This window comes from Anopheles funestus, chromosome 3RL (genome assembly GCF_943734845.2).
Source record: "Anopheles funestus chromosome 3RL, idAnoFuneDA-416_04, whole genome shotgun sequence".
NCBI classification, from domain to species: Eukaryota; Metazoa; Arthropoda; class Insecta; order Diptera; family Culicidae; genus Anopheles; species Anopheles funestus.
This window is the reverse complement of record NC_064599.1, coordinates 19,305,385-19,316,407: the sequence shown is the minus strand read 5'-3', so window position 1 is coordinate 19,316,407 and position 11,023 is coordinate 19,305,385. Positions and strand designations below refer to the sequence as shown.

Sequence of the window (11,023 nt, the reverse complement as noted above, 5' to 3'; positions counted from 1 at the left end):
AAAAAACTGTTGATGGTACAATTTCAATCGAAGAAGCAGCAGAGAACTGTAAATAAGGTTTGTTGAGGTTTTCGTTTGCATAATAATGATTTTTTCCGTTAGGAATGTATCTATCAATCTCATTAATTTCCCTTCTATCAGTCTCATAAGCCCTAATTCTAGCTTACATCATTCAAACTGATCGTGCATTAAAGGGAGAAAATTAGAACCTGATTAAGATACAAAACCACTCTTGTAAAGAACCATCTTCATTCACACCTAGCATAACCAGTGAAAAAGAACTGTTTTCTTCCACCAAGCACTGAGCTGGTTTGACCTAGAAAATGTTCTAATTAAATTATTCCTCCTTAACGGACGCAATATTTTAAGCCCGAAAAAGCAACAAATTCAATTAAGCCCACTATGCACGATCCCGCTGAATCTACAGCGATCGCAACGCATCGCACCAACACTACCGCACGATAGCATAATGTTGCTGCGCAATCCATTCAACACATTCCATCACACTATAGCGGCGCGTGCATAGTCGGCACGGACACTGTTGAGGTATCACCAACACTAGCGTTCATCTAAAATGCACACAGGTCTATTTTGATGCGTAAAGGTTGAAGTGAGATGCCGTGTCAGAGCCGCTGAAGGATGGAGAGAGAACGAACAGATGAGTTTAATGCAAGAACGATCACAAACCCTCCTAGAGGAACTGAATTTATTTTAATGTTATGGTTTTTTGTAAACATCAACGTCAATTTTTTTATTAATTTCTATTTTGATTACTTTATTGCTTGAATATAACACAGCCTTTTCAAAAAATCGATTCAAGCAATGTTCAATGTGTTTAGCTCATGCATTAAAGTACAAAGTTTCGTATACTGTGTTGTAGTATAATTTAACATTTTACAAATATTTATGTACTTTAAAACATATTTATTTTACATAAATTATTCACTTATTCGTTATTTATTATTTATCATAAAAAGTATGATTCTTTCGGTCATGTCATGCTTTAAATATACTTTTGTTTTCTGAGACTATTATTTTCCTATATTTCAGAGGTTTCGGCTCTGAAATTAAACCTACCCTTCAGCATGTAAGAACTAACTTTGGCATAAGGATTATGCAAACATTACTAATTCTTTGTACATTGCAAATTATATCTCTTTTTCTTGAACCTTTTGCAATTAATTTTTTCATTTAGTTTTGTTTATTTATATTTAATATTTAATATTTATATTTATATTTATATTTATATTGATATTTACAATAAACACCTAATTTTTTTCCATTTAAACACATCAACTGCAATACCTTTCCCCATACCGAACGTGCTTAAGAATGGTAATGGGCAACATTTTCAAGGTATTCCGGTCTGCGGGCGCGTTGAAGTCTCTCGATCGAACGCAACAAACTTATTCGGTTCGTAGCTTCGTAGCGGTAAAGAGTAAGTCGATCTGCGCACACATTTTTTCCCCATTTTTCTTCTCGCGCTTCTCGCGATCTCCGTACCTTTCTGCAGTGCCCTGTGCGCGGACACCGTGTGTGTGTGTGTGTTCTAGTTGTAACAATTTTCATCCCCTTCGAGTGAACGTACGTACGGGAGGGCCAACAAACGTTTAGTTTTGCACGAGATTTTTGTTTTTGGGAGATAAAAATTTTCAATCCACTTGACTGTTTGTGACCGCCCGCAGTGTTCGTCCTTCCGCTGGAGTAAATTAAGCGTTTGCTTTTATTCATATATCTTCTGCGTGCCGTTTCGTTCGCCGTGTTTAAAAATTAATTCCCAATTTCGTCACCCGCTGGTACGGAGCGGTTTATAGTTTAAAACACACATCTTCTAACAACATCTGGCATCGTGCGTATGGGAATCTATGTATGGGAATTTCCGTGTACGGCGAACGCGTAACGTTCCTTCGCAAGGTTGTCGTCGATTGGATTGCGCGTGTTTGTTTGCCCTTAACCGTCCGGTTCGCTGACAAAGATCGTGTGCAAGATATCGCCGTTCTGTTTGTCGTCGTTGTGGTGTGCCGTACAGTGCGTGTATTTGCCCCCGTCCGTGTTTCATGTGTGCGAGCGTTCGGTAGTGGTGGGACTGGGGCGATAAATTCTTCACGTTAGCCTGTTTTTTCGGTTCCTCTCCAGGGTGGCAATAACCCATTTTTCATAATTTAATATTTATTTTCCTCTTTTGTCGTTCCTTCGGTGTTTGTGTAGGAAAGGAAAGAGAAAAAGGAAACGGAAATGCAAGTGTAAAGTGTAGAAATGTGCGTGCAGTGAGGTGATCGCGCTCCGTTATCCTGTGCCAAGAGTGTTTCCGTGGTGCAGCAGTGGTTGCGCCAAAGCATAGTGCAAACGGATAAGAAGCAATCAAGAAGCAAAACGTGTTCGTGTGCCTTTTTTTTGTGTCTGTATGTTTGGAACGTAAAAAGGAGCCGCCTTACGAGCGTTGCGTGTGCGCGAGCAATTCAGTAACAGGGCCTGGAGGACACCTCGAAACAGGATTTCTTCGACTGTCCTCGAGAAACGGCCCCTTCTCGGGTGTTCGTGCTCATCAAAGGAAACCGGCCGACAGCAGCAGCAGCAGCACGAAGTAAAAAAGGGCACAAAAAGCTCAAGAAAAGCTCAAGAAAAGCGCAAGAAAAGCGCGACGGCGCGGTTCACCGATCGATCACCCGTTCGTTTGGTGCGCACGGAGCGAAACAAGCGTTGCATAACCTCGACAAAGTGGAAAGTAAGTATCTTGTAAGTGAGTGAGTTGTTGTCCACTTACACAAAGCCAACCCAGATGGTTTACTGGTTATCGCACCGCGAAAGCTGCTGCCAGGCGGGTTGTTTTCCTTTCGAATTTGGCATTCGCTTGTTTATTTCCTTTTTTATTACGAATAGTTCCCTTGCTAAAATGTCCTTCAGAATGAAGAATAATCAAACAATAACAGGGCTTCCCCATCAATTATAAGCAATTCTATAAAGAGTTTTTAACCATCACATAAAATTCATTTTCTTGGTACGATCTAAAGATCGCTGGATGATTATGGGCTATTGAAGGAGATGCTCACCAGTCAATAAGTTGGATTACCCGTAGCTAAAATACACACCAAATAATAAAACCAAGCCTAAAATTAACTTCTAAAAGGCATTCGATTACAGATAAACCTGATATTTTAACAGTTTACCTTGATCGGTGCCAATGCTCTGCAAAGTCCGGCGTCACGATTGTTAATAATTCAGCGCTTCTCTAAGCTCTTCCCGGGACTGGACTGTGGACAAGCGGAGATGTTAATGTGGTGTTATGTGTTTTTTTTACTCCATGCACACACATACCAATCACGTCAACGCTCACCCCGTTCGTTCGAACGATACGATCGTTCGGGATGATCGGATAATTTGAGGATGATCTCAGAAGATGACCCCGCAGTTGGCGCAGTTTGGCACGACCTTAAACCTGACTACCAAACCCTGTGCTACCGTGTTGGCTGAATTACGCACTAGCTTACCAGTGTGGCAATCCTTACCTACCTAACGCAACCGTACCAATTCCGGAAGTGATCATTTATAGAGATGAGTCGTACCTTTTGTAGCCACAAGTCAGGTTCGAAACCGTGTTATTTAATCTGCGATGATTAGTATTTCGGAATCGTCTCCTGAACAGGATGTTATGCGAAGTGTCGATAGCCATCGAATAAATGTGCTCCTGCCGAATCGAATGTGCAACTGCCGAGGGATTTTGCTATCCCAGTTTTTTGTTTTTTTGTTTAACGGCGCCGTCTAAGGCCATAACGGCAAAAGTGACGTTAGGCTGTGGGAGTTTTCTCAGTTCCACCATTTTAAACAAATCTAGATCGGCACCCGGCATCACTTTCCTCGCTCTATTTAACCTTTTTTTTTTGTTTGCTCCGTTATGCTCGTTTCCCCGTCCTCCGACGATATGCGATCGGGTGGAAAACAGCACAAGGGATAACAAAAAACCGGCACCGCCATGTTCCGGAATGCATGTGTTGTTTCGCAGAATATTAATTGTTATATCAAAGAAAGCAAACAAAGCAGAAAAAATCGAGGTTATGCAATGGGATATTAAGCATAACTGTGCATGCTGTGAATGATAGTGCGCTCAAAGTGCACCAAAGTGTGAAGCGACCTTCTTGTACGCGCAGAAAAATAAACTCCATTCATGTTTTTTTTTCTTTTGCCCCTGTGCTGTTTTTTTTTCTTTCGTTCCCATGAACTTTTTCCCCTTTTCAACGTCATGAAACGTTCTATTGCTTCCCAGCCGTTTCCCCGTCGAGAGGTTGATGGAGCACTTGCACTGCCCTCGAATGGGCAAGGTCGAGGGGCAATCATATAAAAATTGGCCACCTTAGACACCAGGTGTGTGCATGGTGAAATAGCAAAGTCGTGAAGAGCATCAACGTTTGGCAGTGGTTGTGCTAAATTTGCGTGCATGATTTAGTAATAAAAAGTAGTAGCCTCAAACAAAAAAGAAGAGATAAAGAAACACACCTCACGAAGTAAAATGGCGTAATTCTTTTGTGTAGCAATTGTGTTTTGTGCTTTACATGAGTCAAATGATTTGATAGATCACTTCAGAGCTTGTGATTTATTCTGGCACGCACACTCATTCTTCGGCTCAAGATCGTCTTCTTCCTTGTGTGGGGTAGCAAAATAAATCGATAAAAAATCCCACACAAAATCCAATCATACGCAACAAAAACCCTCGCTCCATCTCGCTACTCATAACGTACCCGGGGAAAGACGCTAGCTTACTCAACAACGATCGCAGGTAAACTACACATCAACGTGACACATTACGTTTGCGACGATTAACCTTCAACTCTCACGGACTTCTCGTTCCCCATTCACAACCGACCGTACACCATGATGTCATCGAACGACTAAAAAGCTACAATACCAGGGACTAAGCTTCATCTATACGATGCCTGATGTGGAGGCGTTTTGAAGCTCACGTGCACCCACGCTACCAAGCCTCAGCTGACTTCCGTCACGATGGTGGTGGTACATTTAAAATGCGACGTGGCCGCTCTTCTCGACTCTACGGTCCAGTCTGGTCTGTGACCTCTCGCCTTCTATCGCACGCCACATGTGCACTTTTACGCCCGTAATCGTTTGATCGTGTGAGTAGGAGTAAGCAAAACCAGCACGAAACAGATCATTCTCAAGAATACGAATGTTCGTTGTTTCGTAGACGCACTTCAATTACTTCATTTGCACGCCAGCCAAGGGCAGGAAGGTGGAGGAGTGGTGGAAAGGGGGTATATTGATTGCGTTAATTTCATTACAGTCGGAAACAAATCCCTCCTCCATTCGCTTCCCCTACCCCGTTCATGTATACTTTTCGATATCTGAGCCTTACAGCCTAGCACATGTGCTTGAAGTGAAGTAAATTGCGAGTGCCGGTGGTTCATTACGGTGGGTTCAGATGCCAGGCAGAGCAATTCGCAATAACTTGCAACCATCTTTACGCTAGAGCAAATGGAATGAATGTGTGATCATTTTCTCAACATGCGAGAAAAAAGGTTTTACTATGCGCTACAACACCCATAATTCACACCGACATTTAGCTGTTTTTTTTTTGGCAATGAGAGATGTTTCAAGTAAGGTGAAGATGTGTTTAACATATAATTTCTCCACCGAGCGAGGGTTATTAGAAGGGTTAAATTGTTTGATTTGTACTCGTGAATGCATTGCCGAAATGGGTGGAACATATTAAATGTTGCAAAAGAAGATAGTGTTTTTCGCAAGAATAAATTCTTTCAATAAAAGGTGTACGAAAGGTGAATTTTAATTTCCCAATAATCGATGGTATTAATCGATTGTATCGATGGTAGAAAATTAATCTTTTAGTAGTCATTAAATGTGCTATTAAGCGTAGTTGTCATTAAGCAATAAAATTCTTTTCATTGAGGTTCGTCGCTTGCGCTCACTCAAGTCTTTTGTATGTAAAACATGCGATTGTCGATAGATTCTTCATTTACCCCCAATGCTCGTTCCAAATTTTGGTGCGAAATAACCTCGAAAAGTGATCAAACGTCACGATAAAAAAGAAACCAGCACAAACCAGCGTTTAGTTGAAGCTGAGTTTTTCTCAATGTATCTCAACCGCGCACCGGTGCACCGGGTCCCGGGGAAATGATTCGACCCCAAAATAATAACATCGCTAGCAAAAGCAAACTCAGCGTACCGGAGAGTGCGAAAGGGGAGCAATAGAAAACAACGAGCAAAAACCCATACACTCATGCGTACCGGGCAACCCCTTTCGACACGGAGTCAAGAATCCGTTACATTGGCGTACGCCGAGGTCATTGAAAGCAAACGTACTTTTCGTATACTCTTCGCTCGCCAGGGGTGTACGCACTACAGACTGACCGGTGTGCATGTGTGCGCTGCCTTCGCTAGCCGAGTTGCGTTTGCGTGAAGGTAGCACTAAAAGGGTACCCAGCACCGGATCGTCAGGGCAAATGGAAAATAAATTGAAATCCGATTTCCCAATCCGAATGGGGTGCTAGCGTGCTGCGTAGTCAGTACCGCTAGGTTAGCTTCGATACGTTTCTCGCCTCGGTCAGGCTCATGTATATGGTTGGGAATGGAAGCTTTCACCAGCAGATGTGCGTATTGGGACGCTGGTGGGTGAAAGAATTCTTTCCCAAAAACACCGAGAGACCTTGGGGAATGCAACGTGCTAACAGCTAAACGTAGCATAAGGTGAGATAATACCGATTCACAACGTATTATGTGTTGGGTGGGAGTTTATTGCACTCTTACGGTATTTGCTAACCATTGGAGTGTAGATAGGGAAAATATTTTCCTTGCTTGTACAACTAATACGTCAAAATATGAGCTAAGTAGCAAATAAAGAATTATTTCCAATAAAACATTTCGAGAGAAGTTTTTCCTTACATCGTTTGTGATGCGATTACGTGAAACAGATCACCCAGACTTCAAACGAGGACAAAGCAATTTTCGAATCAACTCGATACATCCTGCTCGTCTCTCCACCAATACCGCATCGACCTTTCGTTCGGTGACTTTCGGCGTTCGGATGAGCCATCGATCGGGGTTACGCTCGCTTCAACAGAGCTCACGTTTCGTGGTTAATTATTGCTTCCTCTTCACAAATCACAACCTCTCCCCCATCGCTTTTACTCGACCGTTCATCGATAACAAATATAAAAAAAATGTTTTCAATCTTAAGCATACCCTCGCTGATCGAATCGATCGATCGATCGAGTCTCCATTCGTCCAGGAAGGTCGAACTTTACAGTGTTTCTCGCTTTCCTCCCGTTTCATGTTGTCTTGTGCGTTAAGTAGGAAACACTAAAAATAGGTCAGTTCAAATTAAAGATAAACGTGCGTTAGAGAAAGAAAACAAAAACGAAAGAGAGAGAGAGAGAGAGAGAGAGAGCCTTCATCTAGTAAAGTAAGCTTTTGTCTATCGGTTTAGGTACGACCTACAGGGCCGTTGTTCAAACGTTCGGTCACGACTAATCGACGATCATGCGAGTATGGCCGCAAATCAAAAAGGAAAACTCCCTATCGGAGTCAATTATTAATGGTACAGCGCGCGCGTGTATGTGTGTTGGTCGGCTTAGAAGGGCCCTCTTCTTAAAAGGTACCCGGTACGCTCATTAGACTAACCAACGGTGGCCCAGTTACCGCAGCATTCCCGAAGCAACAACCCGACGAGAGTGTTGCGAATGTTGTAAATTTAACAAATTATAGTTTTGTATTGCGACTGTACCTGCCCACCCGTTCCATCTCGCAAGCTCCGAAGGTATGCGGTACAAAAGACGCTACCGCAGCGTCCAGCCAACCGTCATCCAGTGCGGAATCGAAACCAGTAATTTATAGCCCGGCGCGGGTTTAGATCAGCAGCACGATCTGCAAGGCATCGATTTCGGAGTTTGTGGTTTTAATGCAGGATTGAAATTGTAAAAATGCTGCAAACCACCAACATCCGGCGTCGGTACGCTTTAGATTTGTAGGGCGCCGAGCGCGAATTTTTTGGGATCACAACAATTTGGCAAATATTTAAATTTTTAATGAATCGCTTCGATCGTCCGGCATTCTGTTTCTGGGTGTGTTGCTTTATCGGTTGAAATGAGAGCAAAAGGAAGCCCGTTGAAAATCAAAACAAAAAATCAATTAGAATAAAGCCTAAAGCACAAGGGTGGAGCAGATGAGAAGCAACATAATTATGGAGTTCTAATCGTGGATTAAATAGTTTTTTTTCTCTCTTCTCTTCTCTTTACGGTTTGTCAATCTATCCACTATCAAACGGCTCGTGTTAGGAGCATTGTGAAGAACGATCATTCTTCTCTATCGTAGCCCAGGTTGACACATTTCTTATCGCAAACCGGCACTCACCCAGGGGCACTCTTCGATAGGTTTGCTAACGGGTTGCATATCAATTAATGGCGGGTGCTGCACACATTTTCGTCAGCATTCCTGCCCTATCGAGGAAAAGGTGGTACTAGCATTAAACGAGAATTCTATGCAAATGCCACTTCCCGGAACACGGCACGGTTCCTACGGTCGTGCTGCATAGGGTTGTTTGCTTTAGAACTTGCTTTTATGTTGTGCTTCTGGAAGATTGTCCTTACGTAAGTAGTACGATGAAGTTGTCGGCCATCTTCTTTGGATTACAGCTACGAGCCACAGTGCTGCATACCGATCGGCTTATTTAAAGCAATATTTATGGTTAGTGAAGGTTTGGGAGTGAGTTATGTTATTGTAGCAATTTGTAAAGATTAACGATTGAACTAATATGCCGCTTTCGGTTATATACACTTCATCAATGCCTTATTCTTGAAAATAGTTTGAAAAATTTATGTAATCTTGTACAATAATTCTTAAAGTTTTTTCCTTCTACTTAGTGAAGGTGTTGAAAATGAGTCATATTTCATTGCTAATGTCTAGTTTTAAATGTTATTAATGTGACTTACGTATTTCTCTAACATATTTATCAGCTCTTTTTTCAACTGGAATATGATTGTAGTTCTAACTGTTTTACTTTATTATCAAAGTTTTTTTTTAAAGAATTATTGTCTCTATTTCCATTATTAGTCAAAAACGCATCTAATTTCAATCAGTAAATCACATCACCGTCGTGATGTAGCGCTTCTAACCGTATTTCATTCTTCCTTCATTGTCCCTATTGATCTAGTTTTGTGAACAATTTTACGCACAACGGTAGTTTGTTGGCCCTTACCAACGTCATCGTTCCGTATGACGATGTATGTCTCGCGTTAGAATCATGCAGCAAACATCAACGATTATCATGCCCATTTAACATAGCTTCCAATTTCATTGTACTAAAAACCTTTCTTTCCTGTACAAGCCCAAGATACAGTTAGAAAACAAAGACTTCTTTCTTTTGCTTTTTTGGTTGACTTCAAACTCCTCACTTTTTTTTATATGAAAGAACGCACCTCAGGCACGCGTCTGATTATGTGTCCTATTAAAAGACTGTAAAGAATCGCAAATGAAAATGGAATGGCTCACAAAGCGGCGTTCTATTTCTCGTCAGCTGCCGTACTGTGTTTGTATAGATATTAGTACGCTCCATATATCTTCGACCGTCTTGTGGTTAACTCATTGAAATTGGCTGAACTTAAGCGTCTCTTAGCGATCAAAAGGATTTTCAATTCGTTACACTGTTTGTGTGCCGTGCAGCTCGATCACAAGATCTGACAATAGTTTGGGTGTTGGTTTGTTGTTTTTTCTCTCTTTCTCTCCTGTCCCGCACGTTGTTGCTTTGTATCTGCAATTAACATACAATCACCGGATCAGTCCGCTGTACCAGGAGGCTGTATCGTTTGTAGCCGATCATTGAGTTTTCTGTATATATGTTTGAGGGAAACGTTTTCGTTTCGCTTGCTCGAACAAGTCCTGTGATTGGTGTGATATACAGCACAAAAGACTTCGGTAAGCGACGAACCTCTTTCCTTCAAAAGAAGTACTTCTTTCCCTGTACTTGAGTGTAGTTATTTCTGAAGAGTCACCATCGAAACGGGAGAAGATTAGCTTAAAGGTTTAAAGCCTGGAGAAGGCTCATTCTTCTTTTACCTTGTTCAAATAACTGTCCGTTAATACACAAAAGAAAAACGTAACGGAATTAATTAGACCAAATTCTCACCATTATGAGACGGCGAGACTGCGAGCCGGACCGTGTGCCGCAATCTAGCCAAATTAGGTTCATCTTTTAAGAAAGATCACCGAGACCAGATCTCGCAAGAAAAGAAGATTTCTTACGTTTGATAACGGCACAACCTTTAATCACTGTTGAATGAAGAAAAAAAAGAGACTACGTCACAGGAAAAGGTCACAGCTTAAAGGTTTTCGTTGCGTTGAATGTTGGTTTTTCTTTTCTCGCTGCAAAACATGGAGCGGAGCAAGAGGTGGACACTTTTCAATTTTGTAAAGTCATCAAAAGGCGACCCACTTTTGGCGAGCACGATTCCGTTTACATTTTGACACTTCACCTTCCGAGGGAGGCGCTTTGGGGCTGTTCTGTTTCGAACAGGTTGTCGAGGTCATCGTGAAGCAGCTGCACGTGGAAGGGATCTCCGAAAAAAAACGGCCTGAAAAAAATCAACCCGAAGACCTTCTTCATTGTGAGGGTGTGTCGGTTGGGGCTTGTAGTGCGTCGGAGCTTAAACAACCATTCGCATCGGGTTCACGGTATCATTAAATGGTCTCCATTTTTGGAACCAGCTTCCAATCTACGGTGATAATCTGTACGTCTGTATGTGCTCCATTACGCAACACCAAAAGGTGTCACGCGTTTCAAAACTCGCGAAAGAAAATGGTTTCAAAAGGAAAGGCGAGTAAATACACTTGCAATCAGACCGATCGATGTTTGATCGGTGTGTTTGATGAAATCCTTTTTTTCTTCTCGGGAGCAATTACAGTACTCAGTAAGGTGAGCAAATAATCGACCAAAAATGGGGAACACATTTTCGGCACCGTTTAAATACGTTGCAAAATTGAGGCAATTGAGGCGAACCGGAATTGT

At 42.0% G+C, this 11,023-nt stretch overlaps 1 protein-coding gene across 2 annotated transcripts in view; it reads left to right on the top strand.

Moving 5' to 3' along the window:
- The first annotated feature begins 1,366 nt into the window (after window positions 1-1,366).
- The window catches only part of LOC125771071 (cuticlin-4), a 38,474-nt gene continuing 28,817 nt past the window's right edge, over window positions 1,367-11,023 (top strand). The window contains exons 1-2 of one of the 2 annotated variants that reach the window (XM_049441277.1): window positions 1,367-1,438; window positions 2,209-2,725. The gene's annotated coding sequence lies outside the window, so the exon portion shown is untranslated. Of the gene's footprint in view, window positions 1,585-2,208; window positions 2,726-11,023 lie in introns of both variants that reach the window. The other variant, XM_049441278.1, reaches the window with a different exon arrangement.